This window comes from Vombatus ursinus, unplaced genomic scaffold (assembly GCF_900497805.2).
Source record: "Vombatus ursinus unplaced genomic scaffold, bare-nosed wombat genome assembly UNPS02014794.1, whole genome shotgun sequence".
Lineage (NCBI taxonomy): Eukaryota > Metazoa > Chordata > Mammalia > Diprotodontia > Vombatidae > Vombatus > Vombatus ursinus.
The window spans coordinates 12,538,796-12,563,327 of NW_020954572.1; the positions used below are offsets into that span (position 1 = coordinate 12,538,796).

Sequence of the window (24,532 nt, forward strand, 5' to 3'; positions counted from 1 at the left end):
TCCCCTTCCCCTTCTGTTTTCCTATAGGGCAAGATAGATTTCTATACCCCATTTCCTGTATTTCTCCTTACCCACCCATTCTCAATGAAAAGGCAAGCAATTTGATACAGGTTATACATGTGCAGTCATGTAAAACACTTCCATAATAGTCATGTTGTGAAAAACTAAGTATATTTCCCTTCATCCTATCCCGCCCTCCATTTATTCAGTTCTCTCTTTTGACCCTGACCCTCCTCAGAAGTGTTTGCTTCTGATTACCCCTCTCCCAATGTGCCCTCCCCCTCTATCATCTCCCTGCTCTCTTGTCCCTTTCCCCCCCTATTTTCCTGTAGGGTAAGATAGATTTCCATACCCAATTGAGTATGTATGTTATTCCCTCCTTAAGCCAAATCTGACGAGAATAAGATTCATTCATTCCCTTTCATATTCCCCCGTTTCCCCTCCACTGTAAAAGTCTTTTCTTGTCTCTTTTATGTGAGATAATTTATCCCATTCTACCTCTCCCTTTCTCCTTCTCCCAATATAATCCTCTCTCACCCCTTAATTTTATTCTCCAGATATCACCCCTTCAAATGATGAACATTCTCACACCCTATACATTCCGGAGATCCTGAACTCCAGTAGGTCATCATCCAAACCCCATTCCCTATCCCCTACTACTCAGTTCCTTATTCCCATCTCCCTCAATTCTCCTAACCCCACAGTTCTAACCAAATACCACTCTCCCTTTCCACTGTGACCTCTGAAATGCCTGCTCCATAAGCAGCAAACTGAACTTCATCCAAAATATATTACTCTCTGATCTTCTAACTATTACTGAAACCTGGCCCCCTTTTGTTGGCTACCCTTTCCAGTACCGACTGCACTCATTCTTCTAGGCTCAATGGTCAAGACAGGGGAGTTGGAATAATCCTTCCCATTGCTGGTTCCAGTTTTTCCCTTTATCTCCATTACTTGGTAACCTCTTCTCCTTTGATATTCATACAATTCATACTTACAACCCAATCAAAATCTTGGTAGCTGTTGTCTACAGACTGGCAGGACATTCCATTTCCTTCCTCAATGTATTCAGAAAACAACCTGGTTGTTTTCTCTCTTCCCCAACTCTTACCCTCATATTTGGGAGCTTCAACATACATATTGATTCTCCTTCAAACATGCTAACCACTCAGTTCAACTTACTTCACATCCCTTCTACTCCACTTCATGTCAGCCGCACACAAAGATGGTTATACTCTTGATCTTGTCATCACTTACAAATGCACCACACCTCCATGTTCAAGAATTCCCAAACTCCTTAACTTGACCATAATCTATTGGCTTTCTACCTTTCCCTCTGTGTTCCCCTATAAAACCCTGCTCTTCATTTATGCCCTTCAAACTCTTAACCCCTTAGTTTTCTCCCAGGCCATCATCACCCCTACACCAGCCACTTTCTCTTTTTTTCCTCATTTTGACTCTCTTGGTGAACTAGTTCAACTTTACATTGTTCTCCTCTCAAGTTCCTGGCCTGCTTATCATATTTCTGATTGTGCACTCTCAAGCCTCAGCCTTGGATCACTACTACCATCTACCACTTTCATTCCTACATATGCACTGCTTGAACAAAGGTGGAGAAAATTACAACTGTTTTGACTGGATCCACTACAAACTTATCTTATACAATTTCAAAAAGGCCCTCACTGCTGCTAGGCATTCCTTCTATAGTTGTCTTATTAACTCACTATCCCACTTTCCACAGCAGCTCTTCCATATCTTTTCATCCCTCCTCAAACCTCCCACGGCTTCCCCTTCTCTCACCCTCTCCTCTGACAACTTTGCCTCATATTTTACCAAAAAACAAAAAAACAAAAAGAGGCCATTCACTATGAGCTACTTCTCCCCTCTTCCTCATTTCCTATTACTCAGATGCCTTCTGCCACTATTTCCTCCTTCACCCAGTCTTACATGATGAAGCCTTACTCCTTATCAAGGCTAATTTCTCTATTTATTTAAACAATCCCATTTTATCCCATCTCCTCCAACAGACTACCTCTTCTGTCATCCCCACTCATATTTTTCCATGTCTGCTGGTTCTTTCCCTAATGCCTACAAACATGCCCAAGTTTCCCCTACCCTCAAAAAAACTCTCATTTGATCTTTCCATCCCCGCTAACTGTACTCCTAAAATCTCTTCTGCCCTTACAAAGGCAATCTACAATAGGTGCCTCCACTTTTTCTTCTTAACTCCTTACAATCTAGCTTCCAACTTCATCATTCTACTAAAACTGCTCTTTCCAAAGTTACTAGTGATCTCCTAATTGCCAAATCCAATGGTCTTTTCTCAATCCTCATTCTCTTCTACCTCTCTGCAGCCTCTGACCCTATTGATCACCCTCTTCTCTTTATCCTTTCTCTAAGTTTTCAGGATACCACTGTCTTCTGGTTCTCAGTCTCCTTGGCTGAATCCATCTAAGTCATGTCTTCTAATTACAGGAGTCCAACAGGGTTCTATCCTGCACCTTTTTCTCTTCTTCCTCTATACGACTTCACATGGTAATCTCAACAGCTTACATTGTTTAATTACCATCTCTATGCTGATGATTCTCAAATCTACCTGGCGGATCTGCCTGTTTCAAGCTTCTCCCCACTCCAGTCCATCCTCCATTTAGCCACCAGAATAATTTTCGTAAAGCACAGGTCCAACTATGTTATCCCCCAATGTAATAACCAGTGGCTCTCTATCACCTCTAGGATTAAATAAAAAATCCTCTATTTTGCTTTTTTTTTTTTTTTAGGCAATTGGGGTTAAGTGACTTGCCCAGGGTCACACAGCCAGTAAGTGTCAAGTGTCTGCTCTGAGCCCAAATTTGAACTCAGGTCCTCCTGACTTCAGGGCCGTTGCTCTCTATTTGGCTTTTGAAGAATTTTTAATAACCTAGCCCTCTCCTACCTTTCCAGTCTTCCTACATCTTACTCCCTGCCATATATTCTTTGATCCAGTGACACTTGCCTCCTTGCTGTTCCACAAACAAGATACTCCACCTCTCAGAGGCATTCTCTCTGGCTGTCCTCCATGCCTGGAATGCTCTCCCTCCTCATCTCTGCCCCCAGCTTCCTTTAAGTTCTAACTAAAATCCCATCTTCTACAGGAAGCCTTTCCCAACCCAATCCCTTTTAATTCTAGTGCTTTGCCTCTGTTAATTATTTTCTATTTATCCTGTGTATTGCTTGTTTGTTTGTTGTCTCCCTCCATTAGACTTTGAGGTCTCTGAAGGCAGAGCATCTTTTGCTTCTTTTCTCTGTGCTTGGTACAGAGTAGATGCTTAATAAATCTATATTGACTGACTTACAACTTCCCTGTTTTCCTCTGGATGCATCATGGCATAGCAAAATGTGATACCTAGAAGCAAAGTATTCCCTGCCATGGTCTTACCAACACAGAGCAGAGTGAGACCATTAAGTCCCTTGTTACTCTATTTCTATTCATATAGTATAAAATACATCAACAACACTGGCACCTACATCAAACTGTTGACTCATACCAGGCTCATGTTCAAATAAAACACCCAAGTCCTTTTCTTGCTAAAAATGAAGTATCCCGGATACTTGTGCATTGATTTTTTTTTTACATTTATCCCTATTAGATTTCAGTTTGTTAGATTTGGCCCACCTTACAGCCTGTCAAGATCTTTTAAAATCCTAAGACTGTTATCTAATATGTTAGCTATTTCTCTGAGCTTTGTGTTGTGCAGAAATTTGCTAAACATGCTTTCTATGTCTTCACCTAAGACATTAGTAACATAGAGTACAGGCCCAAAAACAGAGCCTCTCTGGTATTCACTAGAGACCTTCCTTCCATATTTATATCAATCCATTAATCAATGCTCTTTAAGTATTTTCAACCAGATAGAAATTCACCTAATTGTACTATCATCCAATTCACATTTCTCCACATTGTCAACAAGGGAAACACAAAAGACTTCCACTATACACTATACATACAGATCCACATATCTACAGATAGGGAATTCATTCTACTACTATTCCTTTATAGTTCTGCAATTATGAGATAGATATGCTTTGGGGGTTATCCTCAAAATCTATCAATTGTAAAATTATTTCTAGGGGAAAAGGTGTTCCAAATTTCAAACAATCATTTTACAAAAGAACTCTGAACACAACCCAATCACAAGCTATGGATTGCCTGTCCTTATTCCAAATATGCTGCTATAACTAAAAACATTTTTGGAACTGCTTTCAAAGCCTGTATCACATTCCGTTGCATATCTGTAATAGTGGCAAATCTTTCTCCTGTGAGGTTGGCTTTGACATTCAGAAATAGCCAAAAGTAATATGGAGTCAAGTATAGTAAATAATGTACCTTCTTAAGCTTAATCATACCATTTTGGGATCAAAAACTACTTTACAGAAAGTGCATTGTGAGCTGAGATATTGTTTTTAGCTAAAATCCAATTACCCTACAATAGTTAATCCCTCTCCTTTTTTGCAATAAATTTCTCATATGTCTATGTAACAAACTTGACTGACTTTCTGAGAGAAAGTCTGTCCAAACAAATATACTGCTGCTAAAGTAAGGACTCAACACTAATGATTTTGGTATGCTTACTTTCTTTGGTCTTCAGAATGTTGGTGTTTTCTATGCAAACTTTGAGGCTTTGTTTCTGGGTCACACTGAAGATGAAATAGCATGTTTTATCATGTTATTTTTCTTTAAAAGATAATTTCATCCAGTTTCTCAGGTGCTACAGTGGAAAAAATAATGAATTTGGAGTTAGAGGTCAAATCCTGCTTTCATCACATCTTATCTATGTGACTTTGAACAAGTCACTTAATTTCTCTGGGCTTTAGTTTTGATATCTGTAAAATGAGGGGTTTTTGGTAAGATTGGCCCCTAAAATCTCTTCCAGAGCTACATCTATGATTCTATCAAAGAGTGTTTCTATTTATTTCAATGTTCAAGCATTCTTTCAGAATAAATCTGTTTACCTAAATTTAACAGTTCAAGATCCCACTGTTAGTCACAGGCCCCAAGATGAGATTAAAGAGAAAAAAGGCCTAACATACATCAAAATATTTATAGCAGTACATTTTGTGGTACCTGAAAACAAAGTACTGTAGATGCCAAATTGATTGGAGAATGACTAAATAAATTGTAGTAGATGACTGGAATATTACTGTGCCATAAGACATGATGAATATATAAAAGCACAGTAAGGCATATACAGTGATGCCAAGTGAAGTAAGCAAAACCAGAAAAACAATATATATAATGAGTAAAACAATGTTAAATGGAAACACCAAAGAAACCCTTAATACAGTACATTAAAATTTGGTCCTGAAGAAATGTACCACCTTTCTTTGCAGGGATGGAGGAATTATGTAGCCAGAACACTGCATATACTGTGTGATTCAGCTGATATGTTGGTAGTTTTACCAAGATGCTTCTCTTCCCCAACCTCGCCCCCTTTTTCCATTCTTTGTTATACAGCATGATTCTTTGGGTAGGGAAGGGGTGGGATAGATTTGAAAATGAAGGTAACATAAAACCAAAAGATATCACTAAAAAAGTCAATTTGGCTGACAAAATATTCACAGATGTGTATTTACCAGATAAAACCATATTTCTGACCTTTTCAACATTTTTAACAGTTCAGCAATGATTTACTGGCCATTTTAAGGATTATAGTTAGCATCTTTCCTATTTTCTTTAAACTTCTTATGCTAAGTCCTTTTTATATGAGCTGTTAATACAAGTATTCCTTTTTTTATAGTTGTGATATTACTTCACATCCATAAATCTGGTTTAAGTATAGGTTCAGATTAGTTTCAGGGAACACTGTTGCAGGACTCGTTACCAGTGTCTGATGGTGGCATCCTCTAAGTTCCTGACAGAACATACTAGGTGAGTGATAAAGCAGAAGGCTTGGTCGCTTAGAAGGGAATAAGATGAGAAACTCTAAAAGATTTTTATGACCTCTATATTATCCTCAAAAGAAAGATTCCCAAGACATATGCTACACTCTTAGTATGCTATGACAGTATGACAATCTTACAACTGTCAAATACCTGCAGTTGGCCCTGGAAAAGACTGGGGCTAAATGCAACTACAAAACACTCTAAAATTCTGCACAAACTAAAATTCAAAGTAAAAAAATACTTACATACCTACTATGTGCAAGGTGGAGAGACAACAAGGCTTAGTTGATAGAAAGCTGATCTTAAAGTTCAGGAAGACTCCAAGTCCCACCTGTGACACACACTAGCAATAGGGCCCTAAGCAAGTCATTTAACTGCTTCATGTCCTAGGCACCCCTCTCAGACTACAGGAAATCTGCACTGGCAAATCCTGACTGAGAGGCCTGTATACAAATGAAATCATAGGTCTAGTCTAAAAAAGAAAAACATGGAAGGTACAATTTCTCAGCCTTCTCAACTCTATGATGCTTCTTTCAATTTCCACATAAGCCACTTATCTACAGGGTTATACCTTTGGTCTTCAACATCTCACAAAACTACACTATCTTCAAGACTCTAAACTTTGATTCAAAAGTCAATTTTTGACCAAAATGTCCTATTTTCTACTCCTTTAATTCTCATTTAATCTGCTTTCTTTCATTATAATTTAAAATTTTTCAACTTTTTTCCCATTTTCCCAAATCAGAAGGTCTCCAGTGAATACCAGAGAGGCTGTTTTTGGGCCTGTACTCTATGTTACTAATGTCTTAGGTGAAGACATAGAAAGCATGTTTAGCAAAGATCTACAAGCCACCATCCTAGAATCTATCTTTTTTTCCTCCCTTCTTCTTCTAGCTTATTCTCAATAACTATGATTTCGATTTAACTCAACAAGTATTTATTTTAGCACCTATTATGTGACTAGCACCATGCTAAACGCTAGATACAAAAAAATGAAAACTGCTATCTCTTTTTTCTAATCCTAAATTGTCGAACATCCCGAGAAGGAAATTCTATCAAGATGATTTCACCTATGTAAATTTATGAGGCTTAACCTCAGTTCAGTTCTCAGAGCTGCTCAGCAATCCTATTCTACTCTAAGGGGCACTCAATTCCTTGAAGCGACTGTTCAAGCCCCAAAGGTACCCCATACTTTTAAAGCATATGATTTAGCAATCTGTTTACTTAATCTCTACTTAATCCCCTGAATCTAGTTTACACCAGAGTAGGTGGACTGTATAAAGTGACTTAAAATAACCAAAAACATTTTGTGGTAACATGTTACAACTCAGAAATCTCAAAATAATATCTAGTCTCTCAAGCCGTAGTATAAAGCCTTTTATCCCTTTGTGCAGCAGAGTAAATAATTAGAATAACAAGTCTTTGGGAAGTTAGTAAATAAATTAAAGATATAAATTTTTAAAAATAAATAAAATTTGGGTTTGAGCTCATCACTCTAACCAACCATACAAATGCTTTTGAGGAAAAAAAAAACAACAACTTAGCCCCAAAATGATTCACTCCACCCCAAGCACCTGGTAAAAATGTTAGCACTGTTAAATGATATTTATCTGTACCTTTTTTTTTTTAAACAGAATGCTTTCGGTTTACTTTCAGGATATTTTTAGTTCCAGTGACACTTAAAAGTATTAATCTGGGAACTAGTTGAATAAGAGAAGAATGAATACTGTTGACAGTTGAAGGAAAGAGAAAAGAACTGCAGGGGGCCAGCTACAAGGGCTTTTCCACTCGGAAAAAAACAGACTAGTGAGAGACTACTTCTAAGACAGCCCTACATTGCATATCAACTGGGATAAGTTTTTCACTTGTAAATTAGTTAGTATTCAAAAGATTTAGCTAAACAATGTAGTTTTAGAACCTGGCAAAGAGAAAGAGATTGATGGCTAAATCACCTTTGGAATAAAAGCAACAAGATAATTTTTTTTTTCAATTTGGAAGCCTACCTAAAAGGAAGCCAGCACACACACCTTAGAATCTAGGTAAAAGAATTTAGATATCTAGAATCTAGATTTTAAAAGTACCTTTCTAATCTATACAGTTATTTCAGAAACTTACAGTAAGATTTAATGTACTACTTGGAAGGAAATTAAAGAATTGCAATTCTTAAAACACAAGATATGTAGCAAAAGATGTGACAAAGTTGTTTTGTTTGCTTTTTAAAGAACAGTATTGGGAAGACTTTGTAACAAAATCTACCTCTACACCCACAAAAGACTGGATGAATATTAACACATCAGAGCTGTCCTAAAAGCTATGAGATGAGTTTCATATTCGTCTCTCTTCTTGACCTCCAGTCTCCAGTTTCCTAATTTAAATAATATTCCCAAATATTTCCCACACTTCAAACACATAAGTAGATTATGACAATATATCCAGTCATATCCAAATCTTTCCTACAATAACTAGTTCTGATCTAGTAAGTAACTATAGGTTTTTTTGGCCTTTATAACAAATTTAGTCATTAGCCAAGATTTCCATCTGTGATTTAGCACTTTGTGAACTTACAGGTTGCAAAACAGGAAGCTGAAAACTTGCATAGAGCCACAGTTACTGCTTGATACATCACTTAAGGAAGGCTTTGGTGGGAAATGAAAGATAGGTTTCCCTGTTATTAGTCTGTTGAATTCTACTTGATTACTTTGAGACAACAGATAGAGAAACAGAATGGACATATAAGGTCCCTTCAACCCTCTCATTTTACAGATAAAGAAACTTTGGCCCAGAGTGACTTGCCAATTGTCATTAAGTAACAGAGCCATGATTCAACTCTAAATCCTCTTGATGGGGTGATGGAACCTGGATCCCTAAAAGGAAAAGACCTTGTCTTTGAAAGCAACCCAGTCCCTGAATTTTCCTATACATTTCAGCAGCCCAAATCACTGCCAACTACACCCAAGACACCAAGTCTATCCCAGCCCACCTAGATCACCTAATTTGCTTACTTAACATTCCTTTCATGGTCTCACCTAGTCCACTCCAGACTACTTACCACTCCTTAATCCTATCCAGATCCTTTCACTGTCCCTTTTGCATATAAGCATCAGTCTCACCCCCATTAAGCTGAAGGTTCCCTAGGAACCCTGCCTGCAATTTCTATTGATGTAACAATAAAATTTGCCCCAACTGGAAAAAGATTTGAGTGCCTGAATTCATTCCAGGTAGACACTGCCCTGTACTCTGACATTTCAGGATTCCCAACAACTCCACACCACATCACTCTGACTCTCAACCCACAAAACTCTTCAAGGAAGGAAAGTCTTACTGAAACTTTTTATATGCCAGAGAACTAGCCTAGTAAGTGGCAGTTTACGTGCCTAATACGTGTTATATTTTACTACATTGTATACCTGAACAGTGTTATTACATAAATGAATTTAGAGGATGGATGCTCATAATTAAAGCCTAAAGTCAAAAAAACTTAACTAGAGAAGAAAAAGCACTTACCTTCATAAAAGAAGGCTTCTTAAAAGAGGCCATGCACCTAAAGGTAGAGATATATGTACCTAAAATATTTAAAATGATTGCTTGAATTCTAAGCTAAGAACTTAGGCCAAGGACCTAACATTTTTTTTTCTCCCAGTTTATATTAAGAGAACCAAAAATACAAAGCAACACATTCCCTCCTGCATGTGTCATTTCTGATAGGTGCTAGGTGGTACCTACAAGTTGTTTATAATTTTCATTTTTCTAATCAGTAGTGATTTAGAGCATTTTTTCATGTAACTATGGATAGCTTTGATTTCTTCTTCTGACAACTACCTGTTCCTATCCTTTGATTATTTGTCAATGAGGGAATGGCAATTTAAAAAAAATTAATATCAATCAATTCCCTATATTTTTAAGAAATGAAGCCTTTATCAGAGAAACTTGCTATAAATTTTTTTTATATTACTTCATTGTCTATGAACCTTTTAGCAAAATGTTGTTTCCTTGATTATCTCTTTTAATTTGGTTTATTTTTGCTTTTGCTGTATCTGAGATCATGATTGCTATCCCTGCTTTTTTTTCCCCCCACTTCAGCTGAAGCATACCCTGGGCCCTTACTTTAATTCTGTGTGTCCTTCTGTTTCATGTATGTCTATTTTTTTTTTAAAAGGCAATTGGGGTTAAGTGACTTGCCCATCAAGTATGTCTCTTATAAACAGAATATTACTACTGGATTCTGGTTTCTAGTCCATTTTGGATGAATTCATATTATGATTATTTTTTCTGTTTATCTTTCTCTCTTTTTATCCTATTCTTCCTCAAAAGTCTGCTTTGCTTCTGACCTCCTTTAATCCAACTTCTCTTTTATTACCTTGCTCACCTCCTACTTTCCTATTGATAAGAGAGACTTCTACACCCAATTGAGTGTGTGTATGTGTGTGAGTATGTATGTGGGTGTATTCTCCCCTTTGAACAAATTCTGATGAGAGTGAGGTTCAAGCATTGCCTGTCTCATGCCCAATTCCCTTCCCTACACACAGTAAAAGTTTTCCCTTCTATGCTTTTATGTGAGATAATTTTCCCCACTCTTCCTCATACTTCCCCATTCTCTCAAAGCATCAATTTTTCACCCCTTCTTTTTAGATCATCCTAATACGATCAAATCACACACCCTCTCTCTATTCAGATTCCTTTTAACTGCCCTAATAATGATAAAGTTCTTATGTGTTACTTGTTTCATCTTCCCATATAGGAAAATAAAGTTTAACCTTATTGAATCTGATTTCTCTTTCATGTTTACCTTTTCATGCTTCTCTTGAATCTTGTGTTTGAAATGTCAAATTTTCTATTCAGTTCTGGTCTGAATGCTAGAAATTCCTTTATTTTAGTAAATGTCCATCCCCCCCCCCCCAGGGATTATAATATTCATTTTTGCTGGGTAAGTTGTTCTTAGTTGTAACCTTAGCTTCTTTGCCTTCCAGAACATCATATTCCAAGCCCTCTGCTCCTTCAAGGTGTAAGCTGCTAAATCTTTTGTGATACTTGCCATGGTTCCACAATATTTAAATTGCCTCTTTCGCCTTGCTTGCAACACTTTCTCCATGCTTGCAACAATCCTTGATCTTGGAGCTCTGGAATTTGGTTATAACATTCCTGGGAGTTTTCATTTTGGAATCTCTTTTAGAAGATTATTTCTATGGATTCTTTCCATTTCTATTTTACCCTCTGGATTTAAAGATATCACAGTAGTTTTCCTTTATATTTTCCTGAAATATGATGTTTAGGCTCCTTTTTTTGATCATGGCTTTCAGGCAGTCCAATAATTCTTAAATTCTCTCTCCTCCACCTATAATCCAGGTCAGTTATTTTTCTGATAAGATATTTCACAGTTTCTTCTATTTTTTCATTCTTTGACTTTTTAAAAAATTATTTCTTGATATCTCATGGAATCATTAGTCATTAGCTTAGCACCAATTCTAATTTTTAAGGGATTATCTTTTTTAGTGAGCTTTTGTACCTTTTTCTACTTGGCATATTCTGTTTTTAAAAGAGTTCTTTTCTTCAACACATTTTTATACCTCCTTTCCCATCTGACCTATTTTGCTTTTGAAGGCATTGTTTTCTTCAGTGAATTTTTGTACCTCTTTTACTGTTTGGCCAATTCTGTTTTTTGAGGTGCTATTTTCTTCAGCCTTTTTTCTTTTTTTGGTGCTTCTTTTACCAAGCTATAAACTCTTTTTTTTCATAATTTTCTTGCATCATTTTCATTTTTTTTCCCAATTATTCCTTTACCCATTTTATCTCTTTAACTCTTCTAGGAATTCTTGTTGGGACTTTTCTTGGTGTTTCTCATAGCTGTTATCATGCTGTTGTCTTCTGAGTTTGTATCTTGGTCTTTCCTGTCACCATAGTACGCTTTTATGGTCAAGTTCTTTTTTTGTTGTTGTTTGCTCATTCTTCCAGCTCATTTTTTGACTCTGAACTTTATGTGCTCACTTGAGGCACTGTCCCAAGCTTCAGGCTTTTCTGCACTATTGTTTTCAAAGGTAGTTTTGAAAGTCTGCAAGTTTCTGGTGCTTCTAAGGTGGTGTGATTGGGGAGAGGTGTTGTCACTGCTCTCCAGTTCTGCACTCTGGTATTTACTCAAAAGGGTCCCTACTCCCCTGCAGCCACAAGTGTTAGTGATCCTCTCCACCTTGGAACTGTGACCACAGCCCCTGCTCCCTGTATCTGACCACACTAGTGCTCCTCTCTGCCTGAACTGAGACCTGGAACTGAGTATGGGCAATGCAATAGGATCCCATACTAGTATCAGCAAAGAGTCCCCTATAATCACTCTCTGTTTACTATCTCTGGACTGAGAGCTTCTGAAGTCATTGCTACTGTCACAGCCTTTAAGGCCCACATCTAGTGTTGCCACTGTGTGTGTGTGTGTGTGTGTGTGTGTGTGTGTGTGTGTGTCAGTACGTGTGTTCCAGGTCACCTCCCACCCCTTGGTGACACAGACCCTGCCTACTAATTGTATCTTAAATTGTATCCTAAATCCTAAATTGTCTTGGGCTGGACCCTGACTTTTTGTTGGCTGTCACTCCAGAATTTGACTTGAGGCATATTTTGGTATTCTTTTTTTTTAAGCTAGGCAATGGGGTTAAGTGACTTGCCCAGGGTCACACAGCTAGGTTATGTGTCTGAGGCTGGATTTGAACTCAGGTCCTCCTGAATCCAGGGCCGGTGCTCTATCCACTGCGCGACCTAGCTGCCCCAACCTGAGGCATTATTTTAAAGTTGTTTGGAGGTGAATGTTGGGAGAGTTCAACTGGGTTGCTCCCCCTACTTTTTCCTCTTTTTAAAAATTTGGTGTCATAAGGATGGTTCTCTGGGAAGGGGAAGTGTGAAGAATTCAGGGATAAAATGTAGGTGGCATAAAAACCAATGTTATCAATAAAGATTTATCTTAAAAATAGCTAGGTTGCTTTAAAAAAAACAAACAAAACAACTTTATTCCCTAATCCCTAAAACATCAATTTACTTGATATTTCCCATATACATCTTAACACTATCATATTTTTGGGCCACTCTACACATAAGGATTAGTCTTTAGGAATCTATTTGGGATATACCTTCCAGGTAAAATGTTATATATGATTAGGTCCCTGGATCAGCCCAAAAAAATTTACTTTAGCCATGTATTCAATGCAACAATGGATCCTGGCTGTACTACTTAAGATTTCCTTGGGCCCACCATTTTACCTCTTTAGGTCTCAGTTTCCTCATCTGTAAATTTGACCTCTAAGGTATCTTCTGGCTCTAAATCTATGATTCTATAATCTGATCTCATTGATATGGGTGAAAAGATTAAAATATGTTCAGTATTTATTAAATATGCTCAAGGAGGTACAGAAATATTTAATAAAGGATGTCCAAAAAGTCTTAGAGAAGTCTTAAGTTTTAACAGCTATTGGGACACGCTGCATGTTATAGATTTCCATTAAAATAATTAATTTTTTAAAAAGATTAGATGTTTAAAGGATAAATTTTAGTTATCTGAAAACTTCACTTCCAAAGAACACCTTTTCCCCAACAATCTGATTAAATAAAACTCTTTGTATGGGGATGTTAATGTACATATATATACATATATATATATATATATATATATATTTAAGAACACAGGATTTAGAGCTGGAAATGATTTTAGAGATCATCTAAGTTCAAATCCCACATTTAACATTAGAAGGATCAGGAATATTAACTGACACAAACTTTTATTATAATTTTACTTTGAAACAAAAAATCTCAACCTATTTCTATTTGCTTTTGCACTGCATCAACCAATGAAGCTTGGTCCTTCAAGTCATACTTATTAGGAAGTTGAATCAAAAAGAGGTAAAGATGTTGGAAAATAAGAAGTAGCAGTTTTACAGAGAAAGCACATCTAAGAAGCATTTTATTCAGTAAAAACGGCACTTTATTTGAAACCTCAGGGAAGTGTAAGCATATTCAAGGCTTTAAATATTTAGGAATTATCCTCAGAAGTTTTCCTTCTCTCAGTATCATATGACAGGTTCTAATGTCTTCAACAGACTAACTGCAATAGTATTTTTTGGCATATCAACATTATGTCTGTTTTCAAGCTGCAGAAATTTCTATACTGTTACTATTTTTAAAAAATACTAAGTAACTTGAGATACTTGCTTCTAGCCTGTAATCTTTAATTTAACTGGATAGTTATTTAGAGCTCAGATTTGTTACTCTGATCCTATCGAAAATACAAGTGGGATTTCATGCTCACAATTATTTTTACCATTTTCAAAAGACCAAAAAACTCTCAGCTTTAGGTTTAGATACATATTCAGAAAATATTACTTCCACAATGGGCAGCTAGGTGGCACAGTGGATAGAATACCAGGCCTGGAGTCAGGAAGATCTGAGTTCAAATCAGCCTCAGACACTGTGTAACTCTAGGCAAGTCACTTAACCTTGTTTGCCTCAGTTTCCTCATCTGTAAAATGAGCTGTAGAAGGATATGGCAAACCACTGCAGTATCTTTGCCAAGAAAACCCCAAATGGGGTCACCAAAAATCTGAAATGACAGAACAACAAAAACAACTTCTTCAATATATGACATAGCTTATTTCCTTTGCCTTTCAGGTCCACAGTTTCTTAAGCTATAAAATTAAGAGGGTTGTACTAACTTATCACAGGCCTAAAATTCTACAATTACGTTACTTAGTGAAGTTACCAGACAAAAGTTTCAAGGAAAGGTAACTTGTTACATCTTATAGCTAATTCATGACTTGGACAACTTAATTTTTCAGAAGTTGTTAGTCTACAAATTGAAGACAAAAACAGTCAATTTCATACACCAAACCATAATCAAAACTTTCATTCATTCAACAAATAATAAAGTAGCTGATGTTTACGCAACAGTTAAAAGGTCTGCAAAGCACTTTATACACATTTTCATTTGATCTTCAAAACAACTTGGGAGATAACTACTATAGGTATTATATCCATTAAGAAACTGATACTTCCAGAGGTTCAGTAACTTGCCTATGGTCACAGCATCAGAGGCAGGTCTCTTACTGATGGGGTGCTAATGATGGACCCCTAAAAGGAAAAGCCCATGTCTATGGGATCTGGATCTCAAAGTCCTCTGGCATTTGCCTGAGGCACCCTGCCCATCCCAGTCAATAATCCTTTTAACTGTCCTTTCCCTGGGGCTCTCCCAGCCATTTTACTCCTTCAACTGTCAGCACCTGGCCCCACCCAAGGCTCTTTGTCACACCTTAATGACAAGCCAATCTTCCCACAGTCTTTCTATATAAAATATCAATCTTGCCCCCTTAAATTGCTCAGATTTTTAAAATCTGGCCTGCTTGTATTGGCATCACAAATAGCCCAGACTCACTAGGAATCTCTCCCACCCCAACAGGTGTTATAATAAACTTACTTGGACTGAAAAGAGGCTTAAGTGGTCGAATTCTTTTGAGGCAGACCCATACCCTATTACCCTTGCATTTCAGGGTTCTCACGACCCCTAGACCACAACATAATGACATAAGTTCAACTCTCTTTCCATTATACCACACCATAAAAAGACACAAATGACACAGAATTTGTTTTAAAGGAGCTTACAATCTAAATTAAAATTAAAATATTTATGTTTACAGACATACAACTAACAATAAAAAGGAAATCGACCGATAGAGAAAATTATTCCCGTGGTTATCTCCATAGTTAGAAATACAACTTCATCTAAATACATGGATTGTAGAATAGTAATCATACTAGATATAGACAGCAGAAAAGTATGTTCCACTACTTTCTCCACAGTTGTTAATTATCTCTTAATTGCTCAATCTAAAGGCCTATTCTGTATCCTCATCTTTCTTAACCTCCTTGCACTGGTGATCATCTGCTCCTGGATCCTTTCTCTCCTTCAGGTTTTCATGACTGTTCTCTCCTGGCTCTCTTCCAGTTTAACCACTTCTCAATTTCCTTTTCTGATTCTGCATACTTGTCACACCCACTAATCATGGATAACCAAGTCTGTCCTAGGCCTTCTCCTCTTTCCTCCCTATATTATTTCACTCAATGATGTCATTAGCTCCCAGGAGTTCAATTGTCATTTTTACGCAAATGATTCCCATATTTATATATCCAGCCCTAGGCTCTCTCCTGAGTGTACAGTATTATCAATTGCCTTCTGGACATCTCAAACTAAATGAACTGTAGGCATCTCCAACTGCACAATACTTAAAACAGAATTTATCTTCCCCCTCCAATGTCCCCTATTCTGAACTTCCCCATTACTGCGAAGAGCACTAGTCAGTCAGTCAATGAACATTATTAAGTGCCTACTATATATATGCCAAGCTCTATGATAAGCACTAGGGACGCAAAAAGAAAAGACAGTGCATGCCCTCAAGGTGTTCACAATCAAATGGGGGAAACAACAAATAAACAATATGTACAAACAAGCTACTTATAGGAAAAATAGGAAATAATTAAGAGAGGGGAGGCACTAGAATTAACAGGAGTTGGGAAAGGATTCTTGTAGAAAACAAGATTTTAGCTGGGACTTGAAGGAAGCCAGGGAACTAAGTGGTTAGAGATAAGGAAGGAGAGCATTGCAGGCATCTTCCAAGTTACTCAAGTCTGCAATCTTGGTATCACTCTAGACTCTTCACTCACACTATTCTCTCCTCATCAAATCCACTGCCAAATTTCTTGTTATTTCTACATTCACAACAGCTTTCATATATGACTACCTCTCTCCTCTCACATTGCCACAACTCTAGTTCGGGTCCCTAAAACCTCGTGCCTAAAATGCTGTAATAATCTTCTAACTGGTCTCCTTGCCTCAAGTGTCTCCCCATTCCAATACATCCTCTACTCAAATTACCAAGATAATTTTTCTAAAGCAGAAGTCTAATCATGTCACTCATCCCTCTCCCTTCAATAATTTCCAGTCTCTATTACTCCAGGATCAAATATAAATTCCTCTGTATGGCATTCAAGATTTCATAAGCAGGCCCCTTCCATCCTTTATTGACTTTTCACATTTTATTCCTCCCCACTCAGTCTATGATCCAGCTACACTGGTCTACTTGCTGTTCCTCACACATATTAGAAGCCACGGCTTTGCAATAGCTGCTTGCCCTTCCCCCCTCCCTTTCTGGAATGTTCTCCCTTCTCATCCTTATCTCTTAGCTTCCTGACTTTTTTAAAGTGTCAGCTTAAATCTCACCTTCGGGAGGGGGCCTTTCCTAGTCTCTTCCTGGGCCACCTTACTAGCTATCAGTTACCTTTCCCTCTGAGATTACCTTCTGTTTATTTTGTACATATCCTGTATTCATTAGAATGAATGTGCTCTCCTTGAAGGAAGGAAAGGTTTTTTAATCTTTTTTTGTATTCCCCAACACTTGGCATAGTTAAGATTGTACAGACAGTACGTAATAAATGTTAGCTGACTAATTTCATATGCAGAAATATTGCACTACCTTATATTTCAATTACAAATTACTACACAGATTCAGTCATTATTATGAAATAATATCATTAAACCACTTCCTGATAGAATGTATTTTTTTAAATACAGAAATAACTGTCACTTTGAGTCCTGACTTTTATAAATTTGGGCAAATAAAAATCCTGAAGCGGCCCATTTCTTCTTTTGAAATGTTCAGTATTTAGAAAGAATATGTAAGCTAATTCAGGGGATAAGATATTAGACTAGTATTCAGAGGCCCAATTTGAATGACAAGTCATTTCATCCAAGCCTTATTTTATTTATCTATTAGCACTTTTCCTGGATCTCTCTTTAACCTCATCATTCCCCACCTGGTTCTTTAAGGGCAGGGACTTCATCACCTTTTATTGTTATATCTCCAAGATCCATGACAAACACTCAAAAATATTTGTTGAATGAAAAGCCAGTGATCAGAATACTCCCTACCTTAGAGATATCACCAAAATTAGGAGAAACATATTTAGTCCAGAATAAAAGTACTACGATCTCACAACATTTTATACCTACTAGAATAGAAAAATAAGAAAATGATAAAATCTAGTACTGGCAAGGCAGTGGGGAACAGCACTAGCACTGGCTTTGGAGTCTAAGGACCTCAATTTCTTCATCTGTAAAATGGAGGGGAAGAAAAGGAGAAGACAATCAGTAGATATAAGGTCTCTTCCAATCTAAATCTATGATCACATGAATTTAATGTTGCTGATTGATCCATTTGGAGAGTGCTGTGACACTATGCAGTAAGAGTTACATAAATGATGATGCCTCTAGATTTAGTGATATATGCTAGGTCACAGGGGTGGGGTACCTATGGCCTGCTTGGAGGCTACATGAGGCCCTCTAGGTCCTTAAATGCCACTCTTTAACTGAATCCAAACTTCACAGAACAAATCCTGGGGATTTTGGATTCAGTCAGAGGGCCTCACTTCGGGACCTAGAGGTTACATGTAGCCTCAAGGTCATAGGTTCCCCACCCCTGTCTAGGACTTTATAATAAAAGCATCATAAAAAGGAAAAAAGGACCTAGTTATACAAAAAAAGTTCATAGCTGCTCTAGTTATAACAGTAAAAACTTGGAAACAATTTGTCCAATAATAGGATAACGGTTGAATAAATTGTGGTATATCAATGTAACAGAATTTTGCCTCTAACATATATTAGCTATGTAGACAAACAGCCAAACATATCAGCGGTCAGACAACTCTCAGAATGTGACTTAAAGTTGACTTATCTTCCTTCTTCTTTCACAGCAATATTCTCCACCCTGATTATGTCATATGTCCAGACCCCTCCCCTCAAAATGAATATGATGGTAATTTAGAGGGACAAATGAGAAGCATATAAGAAAATACGAAAAGCTCTAAATGAGGTGATGCAGAATGATATCGGTAAAACTAGACAAGTATACAAACTGACTATAACTATATAAAAGGAAAGAAGTAGGAAAGCAGGACCAAAGGTTTTGGGAATTTAGGCCAGGCTTGGAAAGAGATAAAGAATAAAAACATTTTCTTTATTTGTTAATTTACCTTTGTTAAAGCCTAAGGATCTGGGGTAAGATTTTATCTCATATTTCATGTGGTTATTTTGTTATTTCTGTTGACTTATGTCTAGGACCTTAACTGATAAATTTCTGAGCCTGAGGTTCAAGTAAGTTTAAGTGACTTGCTCATGGTCAGATGGCTAGTAAATATCACAAGCTGGATTTTCCTGTTTCAAAGTCCCATATTCTGTCCAATTACAACAGTTGCTAGTTGGCAGTCACTAAGTTTATAATAAAAATTAGTTTGCAGAAGTTTTTTTTTAAATAAAGAGTTCCAAAAGTAATGCCTATATTTTCTATATCTACTTATAAGAAATAAGATTAGATCATTTTTGTAATATAAACACATTCACTGTAATAGTTATTGAAACAAAATTTGACCTGCATAAAAACATATGACAGAATTAGAGAATTGCTGAACAAATTGTGCTATATGAAAGTAACAGAATATTAGCGCACTCTAAGAAATGGTGAAAGGGTCCAATTCAGAAAAACTGGGGAGGTCTTCTATGATGCAGAGTTAAAGTGAGAACAACCAGGAGAATAACTTAAAGGAAAATTACAATATTGGAAAGGAGACTTAAGAACTCTAATCAACACAATGATCAGTCACAACTCCAGAAGACTGAGGATGAATAATGCTTCCCATCCCTTGGCAGGGAAGTGATGGACTACAGGCATAAATCGAGCTAATGTGTATATCTGTTTTGCTTGACAGTACTTGTTGGCAGTGAAGGGCTTTGAGGTTTTTGGGATATGGTGGCAGATCTTAAGGGAGGAAATGGGGAGGTAGTGATAATGATATTTCCTCCAAAAAGAAGAACAGAGAATGGAAATGATGGGGTGACGAAACCCGCCCAAACCACATCAGAACATTTTTTAAAAATCCATATTAGTGAACAGAATTAGTGCACAATGTTAGAAGGAAACAAAAACAAGCAGAACAATGTTGGAACTACTGTTATTTAATCCTCTTTGTTCTCTGTATAAAGAACTATCTATGTTGTTGATATTTGTCAAATTCATAACAATAAAAAATAAAATAAAACATAGTAAGGGGCAAAAACTCAACCTCCAGCTCCATCTCCAGCTTTGCCGTGATTTACCATGACATCAACAAAAACACTTGTAAAAATAAAAATCAACCAATCACATTAAAATATAATTCTTATCCTCAAAGTTTAGATGTCATTTCTTTCTCAAAGACAGTGTAACGTAAAGACTAATTTTAAAATGTTACTATAATTCTATCATGTTCTATAAAAATTATATAATAATTTGTAATAAAAGCCCCCAAAAGCTCAGTGTATCTAACAGTTCAGTTATGACTCTTCTTCCACATTACAATTACTGATTATAATATACAACTTTGGAGTTGGTAAAGCAGTTAATAACCACTTAAAATTGTGTTGGTTGTGATAAAAGAGTAGGCTGGTGATTCCAGAGAAAACTCGTAACTTCGGAGAAAAGTTTACCCCCCCTCTTCCAAGCAAATTCAATGGGTTTATCGGGGGAGAATGACTTGCGTACACCCGGCACCCACAGCCCCCTAATACTCATCGTTCTTTTTAAGGTCTCCACCAAGAAATGAAATACGCTGGAGTCGGATGTTGTTCGTTTTCCTGAGCTCGGCCCCAGAAGCGCAAGGCATCGGCCGGGGAGCGCAGCCCGCAGCCGGCCAGGGCGGGTTCCCGGGGGGGGGGGGCACACCCAGAGGCAGGGCTGAGCGAGGCCATGCCATGCTATGCCCTGCCCTGCCCTACCCTCCAGTCCCTGCTAATTGTCTGCAGGAGTCCGGGGCAGGCACAGAGTCCACGGGCAGCGCCTACCTGTTGTGCCCATGCACACGGGCACTGGCAGCACTCGCAGCAGTTGTCACCGTCATTCCCGGCCCCCTTCTCCTCTCTCCTCCGTCTTTCCCTACGGCCCCTGGGGGGCTTCGTAACTCTCTTGGGGGGGGATTCTTCCGCCCCGTCCCCCCCGACTCGGACCCCATGCCGCGCCCACCCTCGCGCCCAGACCTTGCCACAGACATTCCCGACTCCCACCCCCACCTCCACCCCGGACGCGACTTCTCGCCCGATCAGGATGGGGCAGGGGTGGGAGGGGACGCCCTCCAAACCCCACTGTCCGAGTGCCCGGACCGCCACAGCCGCCGCCGCCACAGCCGCCACAGCCGCCGCCGCAGCAGCCCGGCGTGGACCTGGAGCCCGAGTCCCGACACCGCCCCCTCCCGGGAAGCTTCCCCTCGGCCGGTCCCTCCCAGCCCAGAGCCGTCCTCAGCCCCGTCCTGTCTCAGCACATTACCGGCTCCTCAAGCAAGCGGGACCCGATCGGGGATCGGACTGACTGACCAACGAACGAACTGAAGGATAGACAGACCGGCAGGCGCAGGCGCCGGGCGCGCGGGAAGGGGCGGGGCCCGCGGGGGTCGCGAGCTGTCCGGGTGGTCGAGGAGGAGTGGCGCGCGGGCAAGCCGGGAGCCCGCGAGCCCGCGAGCCCGCGAGCAAGAGTGTGTGAGAGACCGTGGGGAGCCCCCGGGCTGGGCTGCTCCGCAGACCTCACTAGCCGGCCGCCGAGCCATCGAGCGCCCACTCTGGCAGGGGTGACTGATCTATCGCCAAAAGATGGATGGCAGGCGGCGGCGCCCAGGGAGAAGCGTGTGTTGCGGAGTTTTGCAGTTTGCATGTTCCTGTAGAATGTAGTTCTCTCTCTGCGTATATTTCTATTTGTCTTTTTTTCTTTCACTAGCCATTTAAATTTTCTCCAGTCTTTCCTATCGAGATTCTTTTTGAAAGCAGAGAAGCCTAAATTTTTTTAGGACTGGTTTTGTTTTATTTCAATGTGGGGGCTTATTTAAATATTTTTGGCAATAATTCTTTGAAAATGGCCTTTTAGGCCTTTGTCCTGTGTAAGTCCTTTATCCTAGTTTATCTGCATGACTCCTAGACAGAGTAGGTCATAGTGTTGGCCAGACACCCCACACTTTTCTGGAGCCTTAAAGAAAAATCGTACATAGTACTTTAGGGTTGTATTCAATTGGGAGGAAGTTAAAATGATTTACTGAGGTCCGTTCTCTCATCGGCAAGCAGTCTCCCTTGTCTTACACATAAATACTGCCAGAAACAACACTGACGGAAGTCCCTCTAGTCCCCATTTTCCAAATCACTTTCTTTCCTAATATAACCACGGGAATGTAAATTACTTGCTCTCTAACCGTTATTTACGTTATTACTATTAGTTAGATAATAGGAACTGGAATTTTTCCTGGTCAGACAATTCTACACAATCAATGCTTTACCAACATAAATTTAGCGACCACTATTCTGAAAACCCTAGTTTTTTTAAGTTTTTTTTTTTTTTAAAGTACAGACTGAACAAGCTAAGCAGCTGAACTCTTGGTCATCTGCTTTCTCCTCTCCCTCTTTCCACCTTTTTCCTAATGCTCAACTTCCAGTTCCGATCAAAGTGTATCCACTGCTAATTCTGACTGTCCTCTTTCGCCCATTCAGCCAGGCGTCCTGCTGAGTTCACAAAACTTGCTGACTCACCTCTTCCTCATTCCAATTACCCTTTTGCTATTTCCATCATTTTCACTTTTAACCTTTCCTAACTTCTAGCTGTCCACAGAGACTGTGTTTTTCTCTTTGTAGTTTACTGGACCTTTTGCCTTATATTTTTCTTTGATATCTGTGTCTGACTTTTCCACTTTGTTTTCCTAGGCATTTATTTCATAAGTATCATAGTTTATTTGCTGGCTGCCTCAAGGATAAGAAAGGACTCAGAGTTCCTTTTAGTGTTGGCTCTGGTTAAAGTAAGCCATCAAGGTGCATTTCAACCGCTCCATTTTGATGGAGACTAAATACCAGTAAAAGATTCCAGAGAAGCAGCTTCAAGTCTTCTGAAATCTTATTCAACAAATGTGTGAGTTAAAAAGGAGGATGCAGAACAGCAGTTGTTTTCTTATTTCCCATATTGACAAAACAGTTGTGGGGTTCTATATTATTATTATTGTTTTTCCACTCTAACCAATGTAAGGTTATAGATGTTGCTCAGGGTCAGCTTCCTGGTAAGATTAGAGATCACAGTGAAACTCTGGACTAACCTCACTAGTTTCAAGTGGAGGTTCCAAATGTAGGGAAGCCAGAGTACATGAACAATAGATCAGAACTTAAATTTTTAGCTCACTGAATTTATGTGTACTTTCTATTGGAGTTAATATTCTTCAGTGGGTAGAATAAAGGTCTTAGAGTGGAGAAAAATTGAATCTGAATTCTGCCTTAGGTACTTACTAGCTGTGTGAGCCTCTGCAGGTCACTAAGTCTCCTCTCTCTCTCTCTCTCTGTCTCTCTCTCTCAACTTCAGTTCCCTCCAATGTAAAATGGGGATAATAATACCTGTAACTACTTACCTCACAAAGCTGTGAGTATCAATTGAGGTAATGTCTGTAAAGCACTTTGCAAAGCACAAAGTATAATTTAAATGTCTGCTATTATAGGACCAGACTTGCCACCAGATGATAAAAGCAGTCTAAAACAGTCCATCTGCAGTTTTAGATGGAATAGATCCACACTGACAGAGGTAATAGTTGCAAAGAACAGTAGTAGTATGGATGGAAATTATAACCCTAATTTTTTTTAAAGCTACATTTTGTAAAAGAACCTTTTAAATTTTTTGAATGACTTGTTATAAATTAATAATAAATGTCAATGTAGCCAATAATATTCATTATGAATGTCAATGAATAAAGTATCATGAGTTTTCATTCATTCCCTCTAAGTCTCTATCAATATCCATTTATTCCTATTCACTTATTCTTTTATATGGACATAATAGTAATAATAGCTAACATTTATATAGTTCTTACTATATACTGGGTACTGTGTTAAGTGTTTTACAATTATCTCATTTGATTCTCACAACAACTCTGCTGAGGTAGGTGCTATTATTATTCCCATTTATATAGATGAGGAAATTGAGACAAATGGGTTAAGTGACTTGTCCAGGGTCACACAGCTAGTAATTTTCTAAGGCTGGACTGGAACTCAGGTTTACTCTATCCACTGTGCTACTTAGCTGCCGAAAGTGAAAGATTCATGCTTCAGTTGTAACTCATCAGTAAAGCCTCCATCTTGGCCTTGAAGGTTTATGGAGTACAGATTGACTAGGGTACATTGTGCCTGAGCTCATGGACAGTTTTTCTTTTTAAATTTATATTCGGTCTTTGGGGCAGCTCAGCCTTGGTGCACATCAATGGTCTGTTATCTGGATGATAGTCTTGTATTGGCCAATTTATCATACTTAGTTCAAGAATCTAAGAATGATATTTTCAGTGTCCTTAGGAGATTTCTTTTTCCAATTTTTAAAACATCTTTATTTAGAGTTTTGAGTCCCAAATTCTATTCCTCCCTCCTTCCCTCACTTCCCACCTCCCTGAGATGGTAAGCAATCAGCTATAGGTTATATATGTACATGAGTGCAATTACATAAAACATTCCCATATTGGTCATTTTGTACAAGAAGACTCGAATAAAAGAAAAAGACGAAAGAAA

General features: G+C 38.4%; 1 protein-coding gene across 2 annotated transcripts in view; it reads right to left on the bottom strand.

Moving 5' to 3' along the window:
• Positions 1-21,381, bottom strand: part of HEATR5A (HEAT repeat containing 5A) — a 159,325-nt gene extending 137,944 nt beyond the window's left edge. For both annotated transcript variants that reach the window (XM_027870004.1, XM_027870003.1), the window contains exon 1: positions 21,288-21,381. The gene's annotated coding sequence lies outside the window, so the exon portion shown is untranslated. The remainder of the gene's footprint in view (positions 1-21,287) is intronic.
• Positions 21,382-24,532: the final 3,151 nt, after the last annotated feature.